The sequence below is a fragment of the Brachyistius frenatus genome, unplaced genomic scaffold (assembly GCF_029030835.1).
Source record: "Brachyistius frenatus isolate BFR_SWC_R1_liver_20210118 unplaced genomic scaffold, ASM2903083v1 Contig_232, whole genome shotgun sequence".
In the NCBI taxonomy this organism is placed as follows: domain Eukaryota; kingdom Metazoa; phylum Chordata; class Actinopteri; family Embiotocidae; genus Brachyistius; species Brachyistius frenatus.
In genome coordinates this window covers 95,924-113,380 of record NW_027210831.1, presented here as the reverse complement: position 1 = coordinate 113,380, position 17,457 = coordinate 95,924, and the positions used below count along the sequence as shown (strand labels likewise).

At 41.2% G+C, this 17,457-nt stretch overlaps 1 protein-coding gene across 4 annotated transcripts in view; it reads right to left on the bottom strand.

Moving 5' to 3' along the window:
* The window catches only part of enox1 (ecto-NOX disulfide-thiol exchanger 1), a 139,706-nt gene that overhangs the window by 69,204 nt on the left and 53,045 nt on the right, over positions 1–17,457 (bottom strand). The gene's annotated exons all lie outside the window — the stretch shown is intronic.

The following is a 17,457-nucleotide window of genomic DNA, read 5'->3' as shown; positions in this document are numbered from 1 at the left end:
TGATGTAATGACTTAACATGTGATGTAATGAATTGATGTGATGTAATGAATTGATGTGATATAATGAATTGATGTGATGTAATGAATTGATGTGATATAATTAATTGATGTGATGTAATGAATTGATGTGATGTAATGAATTGATGTGATGTAATGCAGCGTTGTTCATGTTTCAGTCGTTACAGAACTAAATCAACTCCTCCTCTCTTATTATCTCCACTATTGTAATGCAGGTGCGTTAGAAGTAGTTGGAGACTCACTGTCTTCTGTCTCTGGTGTCCAGTTTGACTCCTGTGTTACAGCTCAGGGGGACAAGCTTCATTTACATGCATCTGTATGTTTCACTCATTGGACAAATAAATTCTGATTCTGTTCTGTTTTCATAAAGCAGGCTGCTCCGTCCACCAGAGAGACAGAGGACCAGTGGGACATCATGTATAAAGTCACCGAGAGGTTGGATGTCAGACGAACCGCTTAGTGTGGAAAAGAACTGCAGCCACAGGACTGTCATACTGAACACCCTCCAGGGAGGGGGCGGAGCTTCAGCTCCTTCAGGACACGCCCCCCCAGTCTCAGAGCAGAGAAGACTGATGATTTTCTCACCATTTCAAACCCTAATTTAACAAACTTGTCTGTGTTTTTATTCATTCAAATTTGGATGGGTAGTTAACAGCCCATACTTCTGTGGTGTGATGAACTTAAAACTCATTTTCATTTCTACTTTAAAGCATCTTTAAATGTTGGGTTCGGGTGAAATGAGATTTTCCAAATTTGCATGAGCACGAGCCTGGGAGCAATGCAGAGGAATCAGGTTGATGCAGAAGCTTATGTAAAGTATGACAAGAGGCAGAGCTACGAACATCTCCCCCTCTGCTTTCTGTACGCAGTTCATCACACACACACACACACACACACACACACACACACACACACACACACACACACACACACACACACACACACACACACACACACACACACACACACACACACACACACACACACACACACACACACACACACACACACACACACACACACTCTCTTTACCCAGGTAAGAAGTCTATGTTTAATGGGCCGCATCAGGCAGTTACTCGAAATCTACGCAGACACAAACACCACGAGCGATGTAGTGTCTTCACTAAGTGACTCTTTGTTCAGCTACTTACTCGTCCGTCTCACCCCATCATGTCTAATATGCCTAATTTTCTGTGTGCGTGTGTGTGTATGTTTGGGGATGTAATGTACCATCACAGACTTGAAGACTACCTCATCTGTTGTGTGTTTTCTCCAGAGTGCCAGGAGGTTCGACTGCTTTTTCTCTCGTATGCTGATGACTGTATGGAGTATTTGGAGTACTGGATGTTACACAGGTCTTAGGCCACAGAGTGCACTGCTTCTTATCAGGTGCATGGGTCTACACCTGTCAGGGCAGGTTATTACAGCTGTTCTATCATATTTGCTGCAGATATATAACATATATGCAGGTAAGTTTTCCCGACATCATTTTCAAGGGGAAACTGCAAGTTAGAGTAATTGCATGGTCACAAAAAACACATATCAAATATAATAAACTAAGTGTCACCCATCAGGTTGTGGATTGCTAATCTGAAGCTTCCAGTCTGACCTTCACCATATTGGTTTCTTGGAGGCAGACGTGACTGTATTAGGAAGTAAAAGTACAATTATATGTTTTATTAGCTTCATGTAAAAGTACACAAGTATTATAAGCGTAATTTAGTTATTGTATCAGCTGTGCTACTACACTGTACAGCAAAAGTACTACTACTGTAGTAAAATGGGACTAATAACACTGAGCAAGAAAATCTGAACTTTTACTTATCCCATAAACTAAATGAGGTGAACTATATTTTTGTTTTTATGGCAAATTTAAATCTGTTTTTAGAATATTTGTGTCAGGCATACTTTTTAAATGATTGACTTTATATTATTTATTCATAAATGAGGCTGCTGTTACATTCAGAATATGTACAGACTTTTAACATGTACAAGTGTATGAGTTTTGCCTATACTTAGCATCAAGGACATCTGTTGCTTGACAACATAGAAGGGTTCCACTTTCCCATGTCCATGTGAGGTTACTTTAATTAAAAAAATTACTATGGATACCAGAGAATATATTTTGATTCAATGTGCAGAAACACAGAGGAAACCGGGTTTTTTTTCTGCATGGGTCAAACCTTGTTAATCTGGAATGTAATTCACAATCACTGTGTTAGCATGCTGTTAGCATTCAACTCAAAGCAATGCTGTGTCTAAGTCCAGCCTCACCGAGCTGGTGGAGTCCGATCTGAACATGACAAAAAGTGTTGAAGTGTTGGAGTAAAATGAAGTGTGAAGTTACGGAGTGTATTCCAAAGCAATTGGTCTTCAAAAAGCCTCAACGTGTTCTCTGTGTGTAACTGCTTGAATTCAACTCCTCAGGTTGTTAAAACATCTCTTTGTTTCCCACTGTCTCTCCGTCCAGAGAGAGTCGACTGGACGATGCGAAAGTCTGCTGAATGTTTCTGCTCACTTTCACCCACCATAAAATATTCACAGCTGAATGCATGCCCTGTTTATTATTCATGACTTCACTTGATCTCTGAATCATTCACACACAGTAGCATCACAAGGCACTCTCTCTCTCTCTCTCTCTCTCTCACACACACACACACACACACACACACACACACACACACACACACACACACACACACACACACACACACACACACACACACACACACACACACACACACACACACACACACACACGTGTGCTGTCAGATTTGCATGCTGAGGAATGCTCAGTTGTATGCAAACATTGAGAGAAATGCACAGAGACTGTGGATGTGCAAAGTTTATGACAGGTCTTATTAAACCTTTTATCTCTCCTTATTATTTTTTTTTATCAGTCAGTGTTGGAAACATGCAGTAATGTCAGCAGCTTCTCACTTAGAGCCAGTATAACCCACTGTAGTGCTTCTGGTAAAGGGAGGGAGAAAATCTGCACATTTCAAACTGTCATTTGTCCAATTTCTCTGCACATATTTAGGTGGTTGCAGTTTTAAATATTTACTGAACATTTGTGTTCAGTCTACTGAGGAAGGCTTTCAAAGATCCTCCTCTCAAATAATGTCCAAACAACTACATGAGGATTGTTGCTCAGGATTCAGTGTGAGCCACTAGTCAGCTACAACCCTTAGACCTGTTCTTGGTTGTTGTTTTTTTTTAGCTTGAATTAGTTGCCATTTTGGCAAAACTAGAGGTATGTTTGCAGTGTACCAGTGGATGTTCGGACAACGTTCACTGGATACTTTGATACTGAAGAAAATGTGAGGCTTCTCAGGCAAGCTTTGCAGGTGTAAGGAGCTTCTTTTTTGTATTTTTTGTAGTATTATGTCAAGGAGTATTTCCAACAATGCAGAACTGATTCTGTTCTAGTTTGCAAACCATTGTATGACTTGTGAATTTTTCAATGAAAAATAATAAGGGAAACACTGTGAAAAGAGTCTGAGATTAAAAACATTGTGTTACACTTACTTGGCACTGAAATAAGTATTTGAAATAAGATGATCAAAGCTGATGATCAGTTACTCAATATGAGGTACACCATCCTGCTGGGTTTTTCCGGACCTATATTTGCAGAAAATAAAAAATGAAGTCCCTTTTTATGGGGATGAGAAAATTCTGTGAGGAGGTGGACACCGGAGGCTAAAGACGCCCTGCAGGACTGCTTTGAGTCCACGGACTGGGATGCGCTGTGTGGACCACATGGGGAGGACATCAACAGCAGGACGGACTGTATCACAGAATACATCAAATTCTGTGAACACACCACCGTACCATCCAGGACTGGACACTGCTTCCCCAACAACAAGCCGTGGATCACCAGTGACCTGAAAGTTCTTCTTAATAAGAAGAAAAAAGCCTTCAGTTCTGGGAACAGGGAGGAGCTCAGGAGAGTGCAGCATGACCTGAAGGAGAAGGTCAGGGAGTGCAAGGACTCCTACAGGAGGAAGCTGGAGGCCAAACTCAACAGGGATGAAGGAGATAACTGGGTTCAAGGGGAGAGAGAGACAACCAGGGGGCTCCCTGGAGAGGGCCAATGAGCTAAACTGTTTCTTCAACAGGTTTAGTTTACCGCCCTGATCTGTCTCCTCCACACACCACACCTCCCAAACACCTCCGCTGCGAGACTGAGCTGCCATGCAATCCAGCCACCAGGAGTACATTCACACACCGATGGTACGCCATCGGGAGCAACTCAGGGTTCAGTGTCTTGCTCAAGGACACTTAGGCACATGGACAGGAGGAGCTGGGGATCGAACCGCCAACCTTCTGATTAGTGTGCAACCCACTCTACCGTCTGAGCCACAGCCTCCCGTTTCACCCTGGCAACAATCACAGCCGTTTTAAAGACAAACACTCAGAAGGGCCTGAAAAGAGTACAATCAGGAGCTGAGGATCCTGCTGGAGCTCCTTGAAGCGCGACGCACGTGTTGCTGATCAGTCTCAAATGGTGCTCACGATGTCCATCTTTTAAAAAAATTGCCCATAACTCAGAATAAAAGTGGCTTGTTCACTGCTCCTTTTAGACACACTGCGTTCTAGATCTTTAAAATGTGCTGCGGGACGTTCCACAAATTCCATCTGCATTAAAAATGTTAATGGAGCATGGCAGCAGTCCCCCATGAAAATCTGTAAACATTCAATCTTCAAAGACACCCTGCTTCCGAGTATGTCTCCTTCTCAACAGACCACAGATTACAGATTCTAACAGATCGACTGACTGACTGTCTCCTGCACATTAACAGAGCAACAAAAAGATTTCAAATAGCATACATTGTTTTATGACACATCATAACTCCCATTTCACTGGGTCCACAGACGTTGTGTTTAATGGCAGCGGTGAGCAGATGAAGAGTTCATGTCGAGGGAGTCACGTGTTCCCGCTTCACTTCACCCACACAGCCGAGCGATCACCATATTTCTGTACTTACAGCTCACAGCACTGCATGCAACGCTAGCCTAAAAATATAGTTCACGAAGGCAGCTGTCATGCAACGGCTACAGGCAGGAGTGGATGGAGCTGATTTTTGTCAACAAAAACTGCAAATTTATTCATATCAAAATGATTATTAATTACCATTATGCGTGGCTAAAAAAAAGTCATTACTTATTGATTCAGTTCCATCATAAATATGCCCCCAAGCTGTAAGAAATTACACTGTCTAACATCTCTGTATACGAACAGTTGATCGATGTCCATTTTAAATGGCACATTGATGGGTTTTTAATAGTTTTTAGAGCTTCAGCGTTGCAGACATATATCAGCCTGTGTTGTTGTGCATTTCTGGAGTGCAGACCCTGTAGGTACTAATACAGACGAGAGCGTTGCCATTCATATATAAGATATGATGCAGTGCCGCCACTCAGTTTCCAGTTCTTACAACACATGTACGGTTGACGGCCGCTCAGGCAAGGAACTAAGGCAATTGTGTGTCCGGATGTTTCAATGTGCATCTCATTACAACGCCATCATTATGCTCTTCACGATAGCTACCTACCAAGTACCTTAGGTATAAGGTATAAGTAGGAGAATTATTGCTGTTCGTTTTACTTTTGTAGCCAATAGTGCAGCTTTATTGATATTTTACTTATCAAAGTCAGGGCTCCCGCTCTAGCCCACCTTTGTGCTGATCTGATCAAATCCAGCAACAATATTTTATTCCCAGCAGTTTGTCTATATGCTAGTTCACAGGCATTTTCAGGACAAAATTTAACAGATTAAACAATAAACTGAGCAAAATAAATAAATTTCTTTGGGCTGCCCTTCCTAAAGATTGTCCTCCACTGGGTGGCAGCAGATCAGTGGGGGCAACAGGCTTCTTACTGTTGGCTGTGAAGGGCTCCTTCTCCCAAATTGTAATAGATCAATAATAATTTTATAAACTTTTCAACTGGCTTTTCTATCTTCTACAAGTAACACCCAATATTTGAAGTCATTGTAAACTCTTGAAATTGAAATTTTCCTGCAAGTTTGCCTTCGTTAGCAGCTACAGGAAAAAGCACATGTTGACTGAAGTGATTGTTGATAAGCAGGACAAAGACAAACAAGGTGAATATTACATATTGAAAAATACTTCATGGAGAAAATGACATGTTATTAAATTGAAACAAAAATTTTAAATGCTACAAACACAACTCCATGATACTCCATGATATGGCCCAAATTCTCAGACTTTCCATTTTTGGAATAAACTTTTTATAACTCCAAGATATTCCAGAGATGTCATGCCCAGTGGGAAACCTGCAAAGTCTAAAGGTCTTTACACTCAACCATTTCTGCCACATCCAACAGGTTGGTCAGTGTTCACTTATCATCCTTATATATCCCCGACCTTTTGCATGTGCTATTGTTACAAGATAACTGTTATGTTATTCACCTCATCTGTAAGTGATCGACAGATATTTGTGACGACTGTACAGATTTTTCTCTGTGTTAAAGCACTGGTCTGACCAGCCTTCACCACACTGTCAGTATTGAGCTCATGTGCACCACTCCACAGGCCTTTTAACCAATGAATATTGTATCATCCACAGAGTGCTGTCTATTTCACACATTCTGCGTGGAGGGCATTTCATAATTCATTATGAATATGCATGAATGACTGTATATAGCAGCATCCTCATGAGGCATGCTCTGTATCTATGGAAACACTGATAGACCAGGAACTCATAAAACTGGTTTAGCTGATACAGACTGTGCACTCGTATCCAGCTTTACGAGGCAGAAATGCAATAAACATAACGGAGTTGAGTTTTGATTTGGACGACAATTTGACAACTGCTGCGTGACTGTCAGCTGAAGTCAACAATTTATTTATCTTTCATCATCACACTCCTCCCTGCCTCAATCTCCCACCTGTTGTCTCTATAAACCACCCAGCCTCCCACTTATCACTCATTTTACTCTAAACCTTAAGGACTTATTCTGATCCATCAGGCTGGTAGTTCAGCAATTCATATTTTATTTTCATTGTGGCTAGTATTCAATAACACCCTGCTGAGGTCATGATGTCCCTGACCTGACCTGCCAGGAGGACAAAGACGTCACACTAACATACTAATGCAGAAGTAAATATCCAAAAGCTGGCTTTGCATCCACTGTTACAATGACTGCTAATTTTGCAAATTAATGATAATGAGGGGGAAGAGGTGAGGCATCCAAATCCTTGGATAGAATGTCTTTACTGTCCTTCTCCTGAAAACATACTGTTAGTCACTGAGACATCGTTGATTTAATGTTTCTGAGACATTCAGAAGGTGATGATTGTGTATTTTATCTTGATTATGTATGCGTTATGTTTTGTAAGGAATTGTACACATGATAATGTCAGTATATTGTAAAAAAAAATGGCTCCCTGGTAATTTGCTTGATAAAGACCAGGTAGTGTCAAAACTTTGCCTTTGAGTTTATTAAAACTTTTTGGGAACCATTATCTTGTGATTATCAACAGGTTTGAGAATATCTTGAGAACAAAATAACATACGAATGATCAATGGAAATCAGAATCATTATCCATGGAGGTCTGGATTCAGAATCATACTCAATAAAAGTGGAAAAATCAGATCACAGGCTGATCCAACTTCTGTGGAGATTCCTGAAGACAAGTCCAAATGAGTCTCAGTAGTGTGTGTGTCCTCCACGTGCCTGTATCACTCCCTACAACGCCTGGGCATGCTCCTGATGAGACCACGGATGTTCTCCTGAGGGATCTCCTCCCAGACCTGGATCAAAGCATCGGTCCACTCCTGGACAGTCTGCGGTGGACGTGGCGTCGGCGGATGGAACGAGACACAATGTCCCGGATGTGCTGGATTGGATTCAGGTCTGGGGAACGGGCGGGCCGGTCCGGAGCGTCGATGCCTTCATCGTGGAGGAACTGCTGACACACTCCAGCCACATGATGCCGAGCATTGTCCTGCATCAGAAGAACCCAGGACCCGCTGCACCAGCAGATGGTCTTCAACGGGTCTGAGGATCTCATCCCGGGACCTAATGGCAGTCAGGGTACCTCTGGCAAGCACACGGAGGGCTGCGCGGCCCTCCGAAGAAACGCCTCCCCAGACCGTCGCTGACCCGCCGCCGAACCGGTCCCGCTGGAGGATGTTGCAGGCAGCAGAACGTTCTCCACGGCGTCTCCAGACTCCGTCACGTCTGTCACATGTGCTCAGTGTGAACCTGCTCTCATCCGTGAAGACCGCAGGGCGCCGACGGAGAAGCTGCCGATCTCGGTGTTCTCTGGCAAAGTCCGATCGCCCTGCACGGTGTTGGGCTGTAAGCACAGACCCCACTTGTGGACGTCGGGCCCTCGTACCGCCCTCATGGAGTCTGTTTCTGACAGTTTGATCAGAAACATGCACATTAGTGGCCTGCTGGAGGTCATTTTGTAGGGCTCTGGCAGCGCTCCTCCTGTTCCTCCTTGCAAAAAGGAGCAGATAGTGGTCTTGCTGCTGGGTTGTTGTCCTCCTACAGCCCCCTCCACGTCTCCTGGTGGACCGGCCCGTCTCCCGGTATGTCCTCCGTGCTCTTGACACTGTGCTGACAGACACAGCAAACCTTCTTGCCACAGCGTGCATTGATGTGCCATCCTGGATGAGCTGCACTACCTGAACAACTTCTGTGGGTTGGAGACACCTCATGCTCCCTCTAGTGGTGAGGACACTGGCAAAATGCAAAAGGGACCAACAATCATCCAGAAAGGACGAGGACAGAGAAACGGTCTGTGGTCACCACCTGCAGAACCGTTCCTTTATAGGGTTGTCTTGATAATTGCCTCATTTCCACCTGTTGTCTGTTCCATTTGTACAACAGCAGTTGAAACTGATTCACAATCAGTGTTGACCCTAACTTGACAGCTTGATTTCACAGAAGTGGGATTGACTTGGAGTTACATTGTGTTGTTTAAGTGGTCCCTTTATTTTTTGGAGCAGTGTTTTTCATATATTGAATAGGATGTGCACACACCGCCTGCTTGATTGTAACCTTATCAACTTAGGTAACCACAACAGGTACCCTAATTATTTATTTTTTTCTTTAAACCCAAACCTAGATATTTTTTTTTTCTTAAACCTATTCCAGTGCTCTTATGTGCCTGAACAGAATTAATCATTAACCATATTGGTGTAACATGAGAAAATGCTTTTATTTTTGAAACAAAGATTTGTAACAGCTTGGCAAATACACAGATAAATGATGTTTTCCTCCAACCTGAACAATCATTTTGGTTGTTAGTCCCAACTTTCTGATGTGACCCGCAGGAGATATGACACAAATAAACTGATAAAAAGCATTTAACCTGACAACAAAATATTTATTGTTTCAAATAAGAAGACCCACATAACCGGAGCCAAATATACACTTAAAAGTTGTGTAAGGCTACTTTCACAGAGGCTAATTCCACTGAATTTGAAAATCGACCACCAGGACTCCCACACTGTGCTGAGGAAAGTGATGCAGCATTTCAGCTTGGAGAAGTTCAGGTATGTGATTCCCTACAAAAATTCCACCAAATATTACCGCTAAGTCTGAACCTCTGCAAGAGGAAATATAATAATCATTAACTGTTTAAACAGTTTAAAACAGGAAACTCAAGTCAAGTCAAATTTATTTGTATAGCACATTTAAAACACAACAAAGGTTGACCAAAGTGCGGCACATAAACAAAATGAGTCAAACACGGTTAAATGGACTTGATCAATAAAAACAAATGACATCAAAAGCAGGATTAAGTTTACACAAAGCACACAAAAGTGTAAGAGCAGTAGATAAGAACTGAAGTAGTGATTAAAGTGGAAAAGCCACGGAGAATAAATACGTTTTTGAACGGTTTATCAATATTAGAGGTTGAAGACCTGGAAGGTTGTTCCATTGCTTGGGAGCTGCAACCGAGAAGGCATGGCCCAGGTCATCATTTTAGATCTAGGGACAACTAATAGCTGTTGGTCGAGAGACCTGAGTAAGCGAGGAGGGTTATGGGGCTGCAGCAGGTCGGACAGATAGGCAGGGGCTGCTCCATTTAGACACTTGCAAACAAACATTTAACATATTAAAATCAGCCTGCACTGGACAGGTAGCCAATGGAGAGATTTCAAGATTGGTGTAATGTTTTCACGCTTACGTGTACCAGTCAGAAGCCTCGCTGCAGCGTTCTCCACCATCTGAAGCCGGGATAAAAGATTTTGGCCAAATCCAACATACAGAGAATTGCAATAGTCCAACCTAGAGGAGATAAATGCATGAATGACTCTGTCCAGGTCTTTTGAGGGGAGAAAGGGCTTGACCTTAGCTAAAACTCTGGCTTTAACAACAGATTTAATCTGGAGATCTAATTTAAACGAGGAATGAAAAATCACACCCAGATTCTTTACATTAAATTTAGAGTGGGTTGCCGTAGGGCTAAGACAAGATGAAGGACTGTCAGGTGTCACAGCTGAAAGGCGAGAGGGTTTGAGCAGCAAGATCTCTGTTTTACCTTCATTGAGACTCAGAAAAGTTTGCGAGAGCCAGGTTTTGACATCAGCCAGGCAGCTCATTAACGACAGAGGCAATGCCAGATTTCAGAGGTAGGTATATCTGAGTATCATCGGCGTAGAGGTGATAGGAAATGTTGTGTTTTTTTAATATGGACCCCAGAGGTAACATATATAGTGACAACAGAATTAGACTCAAACTGGACCCCCCGGAAAAGCAACAATCTCTCTTGTAGAAGTCCAATGTTGTGTCGACCCATCCATCCACCCTAAAGTCTGTACTTTGCAGACTTTACGGTTTTATAACTACATCACCTGACTTTCTGCTTTGTTTATTTGGGCATTTGCTGCCATGCCTCATGTTGTTTTACACAACCAGTAGAGATAATTGATTAGCTATTTGCACAAACAACCGTTGAAGAAAACTCCAAGAAAATATTAAAATTACAAACTGTTGATTTTGGTATTTATTTTTGAGGACTTGTTTGGAGGACTCGAGCAGTTAATGATTCATTCGCGCCTCTAATTTGATGTGAATCAATCCACCACAGTCACGTCCAAACACATTCCTGGTTTGAATCACTGAGCATTGTCATTTCACTCTTCCTCTTATTTCACCCTCTGTGCTCTTCAATGTATTCAGTGCGGAGCGTAAAGACTCTAATCTATGGACAAAGTGCAGGGCCTGCCATTTCCAGTGTGACTGGGACTCCCTCTTTACCCTTCAACTGAGAGACAGGGTCATGGCCCAGATATCAGTCAGCGCTCGCTGCAGCAAATTACTTCTAATAAAGCCTTTAGAAAGGCACCATTAAGCACAGCGACAGAGAAAGAGACAGAGAGAGCGGGAGAGAGAGATGGACTGTAGCCGTGGCAGCAAATCCAATCAGCTCCAATCACATCATTGTCCAGAGAAAGAGGCCAGCTCCGTAATGATCAGCAGAAGAAGGGCAGCATTTTGCATTTAACATCTGAATGGAAATCAGTGCATAAATGGCTGAAACATAGAACATCTTGGCAGGTTTTCGGCAGCTTATCACGAGCACAGCTGGTTTTGGTGAGTCCCTCCTCTCTGACACAAAACAAATCAGTTAGAAAAAGAGAAACAGTCATGCTAAAGCAATTAGCTGATTAAACAGTCAGCAGGCAGAATATGAGTCTACAACAGCTATAATTAAGCATTAATCAATGAAGTCATTTAACAAGTAGAATGGGCCAAATATGTTGGTTTTTTTTTATTGTTAGACTAACCTAAATTAAATGATTAAATAAGGTAATTTAAAATAAAATTGACATTAATAATTGTTAGATGCAGATCCAAAGCTGGGAGTTAGCGCTTCATGTTTGTTGTCTGTATTTCTATTTTCACGGCCTCCTTTTCCTCCACAGTCATTATCACTTCATCAGGTTACTGCCCCATGGTAAGACTCATAATTAGCTGGGTGCCTAAAATTAGCAATGAAAGGGCTGCATCAGCAAGGGACAAGTAGCAATTAACAGCTGACGCAGAGGCCAGCTCCACGAACCACAGGCCGAGGACAGGTTGCAACAAAACACTCATTTTCTTTTCTGTCTGTGTGTCATGAGGTGGTGGAGCATCTCGCTGCCCTCCACCATCATCCAGATTTACATTGTCTGTCTAACTATTGCTTCATAACTCCGAGTTCAGTTTTGTCAGCTTTTAATTTTCAGCATCACTCCGAATACGTTTCACTTCTCTTCCAATCACACATTTGAACAGCTATGTATGAAATTCTCTCTGCCACATAATGTAGTCTCACTTAAGGCCTTTACACACTGGGCCGTGACCAAGCGGTAACCGATGGTGACGTCACCCACTGGTTTGTGAACGGCCGTTGTGAAGCTCGGATTTTGCCTGTCGCCCTCTCGCTATTTCAGATCAGTCTGAAGCTGGAAGTGACGAGCTGTGACGAGCTGGAGCGGAGCGAGCGGTGGATCTGACGCCATCTGATTGGAAATGTGACAATACTACATCCTGTCCACCGATAGTGGAAAACTGACTGCCCCACAGGCCTGTCCATCAAACTGACACTCCCCCAAAATCCCTGCTTCTAGAAGCTTATTTTCTAATTAATGACAGGGTTAATTTCAGATGGACTGACAGAAAACTACGAAGAATAGGCGACTTCACCAAAGCTGACAACACCAAATTGACTTGTGGAAAAAATGTATTGACTTTGTATTACATGAGAGAAGATGAATGGCACTCTGTGGTATTACAGCTTAAGGCACTTCTGCATCAGCCTCATTTTTGTGACCCAGAAGCTACGTCAACTTTTATACACAGTCTGTGGTACTAGTTAATAGTAGCCGTTAAACATGACTTAGTGAATGAGACTGCCCTCTAGCATTGTGGTGATGTCACGTGGAAAAGTGTAATTCAAAACAAAGATATGTTACTGAAATAAACAGTAAACAGAAAATAAGAAACTTAACAAAATGATTACAATGTTCTGGCTTGTATGCAACTTTGTCTGAGGACATTGGAAATCAGAAATGTTTCTTTACAAGACAAGCCAGGTGTCATAGAAAGGCAGAAGAAACAACAATAATCTAAATATGGTCAAACAGTGCACATTTCAGCTATAAAACAGACATTTTTTAAAGGCATCAGCAATGTTAGTTTGACTCCAGCTGGGAACATTTTGTGCACGTCATACCCCGATCTCTCCTCTCATTCCCTCTCTGTTTCTCTGCAGCCATCTGCCCAATGAAAGCCAGAGGGTCAAAAAGTCAGCATATTTCCCTAAGTATGCCATGACATCAGCATCTGTTAAAAAATGTTTTCAGGCCAAATGGATGCGCAGATTCTCTGACTAAATGACAGAGGCGACAGTGCTAACCACTGCGCCACTGTGCCACCAAAATTAATTTATCAGTCTATCAATGAATTCAGAAAATACTTAACATAACTGGTGGTTGGATTCAGGGCTAAAACCAGAGCAATGTTTTTATTATCCATCCATCCACTATCTATACCTGCTTTATCCTAAACCGAGGCACGGGGAATTGGAGTCTATCCATCTATCCTCCCTGGACAGTCCATCACAGAGCAAAAACAGACAACCATTCATGCTCACATTCACACCGATGACCAATTTAGAATTAGAAATGAACCTGACACTTATTTATTTGGATAACAATGGTAACATTCAAAGACTTTACACTTGAGAACAAATGATGAGGTAATAGAAGCTCCAGACCAAACTTATCACCATTAGCCTTCAAAAACCATTCGAACCATTAGATTGACTTCACTCAGCAGACAGCTAATGTACAGTTTGTGTCAGTGTGTCAGTGTGGCGGAGCTACATTACTGAGAGCGCTTCATGCATCTCGGTTACAATGCTACAGCTCTTTAGACTTGGAATCAATCCACCGTGCATTGCTTAAAATTCAAGCAATGCTATTAGCGCGGCTGCGGCTCGTGTTTCGAATCCATTTAATCCACTTAGGGCCTGAGAGGCAGCAGAGGAGGGAAGGGGGGTCAATATAGTTGCCAGTTTGTAAAAAGGGAAAAAACAAAAAAAGAAATATGGGATATTGATGCAACTGGACAATGTTACTGACTGTTGAGAACAAGGTGATGGACCTGACTAATACTCAACATGTTTTTAAGATTTTATCCCTTCTACTTCTTTATCAATATTCAAAATTACATTTATTTACTTCATAAACTGATTAGTATCACCATGGAAACAGACCCTATCAGTTATACAGGTGGAAAATTAGGCTCTAACCACACAGGGAGGCAAGCATTCCCTTAGTTAAGTAAAAGTATCGATACCACACTGTAAAAAGTAGGCAACTCCATTATTAATAAAAGTCCAACACTGAAAATGTTACTGAGTCTAAATTATGTAAATATAATGCATATAATGCTGAAAAATGCCCTTAAAGTACTCAAAGAAAAGTACTCAGTGTAGAAAAATGGTTCCTAGGAGTGTTATACAATTTATATTATACATCATTCAATTTGAATTACTCATGCATTAATATGTAAGCAGCATTTTAATGCACCAGTTGGTTGGCTTTTGACTATTTCATATAACACTGCAGATATATATATTTTTTAATGATGAATTAATTAGCTGCTTGTTATCCTGATAAGTTCAGAGATGAATAAATCAATTGACTGAGTAAATTCAGAAAGTAGAGTGAAATGCTGGTCACATTCACAATGATTTTTGTTTTTTTCCAATGAAGAGTTTCTTGAGTCTGCAAGGAAAAAGCATCAAACTGTCACGTGTGAAGCATGAACCATAAAATGTTCAGTATCTTTACATAAGAATGATTATCAAACCAAACAATTGGTTTCTTCTCTGATTTTAAATACTATTAGACAGTTTAAACTACAACAAAGCATCACATTTATAGGTTGTTATTTCTGTGTTATATCTATAAAATCATACGGTAAACTGTGACCATAGTCATTAAATGTTTGTGGCAGAGTAAAAGTATAAAGTCCTTCAAAAGGAGAAGGAGTCATTTAGTAAATGTTTTTAGCCTGTAAATACTAGAAGTAGGTGGAAAGTGAAGTGTACCCCGTGTTTTGTCATTTTAAGTGTAGAAGTGAGTGCTAACATTAGCAGATTCACGAGCAAACGCAACCTATCTGTTGTTTTAAATGTCATTTCATGCATCTCCCAAAATACATCTCCTGACAACCAGACAACCTGACAACCTGTGTGTAAATGAGTGTTTCTGTGGACATGAGCGTTTTGGTTATTACACTTATCCCAGTTTTGATCACATTGGGGACATGAGGTTTACATGAACCACAAATCTGTTCTATATGATGAATACTAGTATCCTGGTTACTGATTACCACGTGCTATTTGTGCTGGTAACTGTGAGGCAGCATTATGAAATGTTAAAGTGAAGTTCCTTTAACTGTTAACATTGAATGTGACGGTTGCTGTTGACCCAACCTGTCTACTGCGGACTTGAATAGGTCAGCGATTCTATACTTTCTCTATCTAAAAGAACACGTATACTAAATGTTTTCAGTGCCCAAAGACTAAAATGTGACAGTTTGTGTAACATCTCTCAGATGAAGCTGCACCTGTGCAGTAGATCTGCAGCATCTGCAACACTAACTGCTTTCTTTCTTTCACAGGAGTCCAGCATGCACATTGAGGTGTCTCATTGTCTCAAACCCTGGACAAGGGCTGATCCAGGTTTCTGACAACAAGATGTGATGTTCACATACACTAAACACATGATCCTTAAAAACCAGATCATACCCAGGATCTTCCTGTTGATGTAAACACACTCAGTAAAACACGGCGTTTAGGCTGTTTGTGTTGCTGCATGGAAATACTTTGAGGTTGTTATATTCTATAAATGTGAACACAAACACAGAGCTGAGTTATTAGTAACAAGTGGTTACATCCAATTATAGTGACAGGCTGGAGCTTGTTGGAGGTGGGGAAGAGTTGGCAGCCAACAAATGACTGTTTGTCACATGATAAAGTGATGGAGGCAGCATTAAATCAACCCGACTACAGTGAGACCTGGATGTGAAAGACATTAGCTAAATGCATTCAGATCCATTCAGGAGTCAAATTGAGAAGTCCATTTATTTCTTCTCCAATTCAAAGAGTCCATAACTGTAATTTATGTAAGAGAAAATATCTCAAATGTCCTGCATATCTTACACAATTTATTTTTGCATTTAATGGCAATAAATTACCAAGATAATGTTAATGAAAAAAATGAGTGGGGCTAACAGTGGGTTAGCTAGTTATTTAAGGTAAATAGAGTTAACATTCTCTGTAGCTGCATATATAACTCTTTAAATTGATCTCCTGTTTTGTAAGACTTATTGCAGTGCTGTAGAATTTTTTTTTTAAATTAAGCCGATAATAACACCAAATGCTAACACTAAAGTTCTTTAGACTACTTGTTGGTTCAGAAGTCAAGTTTTGAAGCTCGTTGTAATTTACAAATTTATTTCAGTCTTACTGTTTTCATGGTGTGAGCTGAAATGAACTTTTTGCACCTCACACTGCTGTCAAACATCACTGTTAGCGACGACTCTACAGCTGCTGCTCAGAGGCTCTGCGAGCTCTGTTCCTATGGTTACTAAAGAGAGGGAGGTCTGTGTGTACCAGTCAGAAATAAAAATGAATATGAAGATACAGAAAAATGCTTTATTTGTGAATGTTAGTATTAAATGTTAAATGCGTGGGATTTAGTCAGCTCTATTGGCAGAAACTGGATATTCATAATTAGTTTTCACTAGTGTATAGTGTGTAGTGTACACTTCAAACTAAGCATTCCTGAGTTTGTATTGCTATATATGATCCCTTGATATCTACATAGGGAGTGGTTCCTTTTCAAATACATTTTTGGCCATACATCTATATGAATTGCGTGCGCTACAATAACAGGAGGCTTTTCTGTGTGCAGCCAGAAAGTAAACCTACAGATAGCAAATGAATTGTTTACGGGGTATAAATGGCATAAAAACTCAAGTTTTGTACTCTGACGTGTAATGGAATTTTCTTGTATCAAAGGCAAGGTATCAGTACCAGTACAGGTATCGAAAACCTTCATGGTTATTATCATCAACACAATATTTATCAACAGTTATCTCCCACGTTACATGTTTGTCGACTCATCCCGCAACCCTGACCTACTCCCTACACGATTTCATGCCTCCATCACAGTGTCAATGCCAGTCAACCACACATTAACGACCAAGGAGGTTTTTTTAGACGACGGCCTAGATTTTAAATCAGTATGCATGTTTACGTCTGCACAACACACTGAGGCAGTATCACACACCGTCACACAAATCTTAAAGGCAGTAAATTTGAAATGTCACAGATCTGTGTGTGTGTGTGTGTGTGTGTGTGTGTGTGTGTGTGTGTGTGTGTGTGTGTGTGT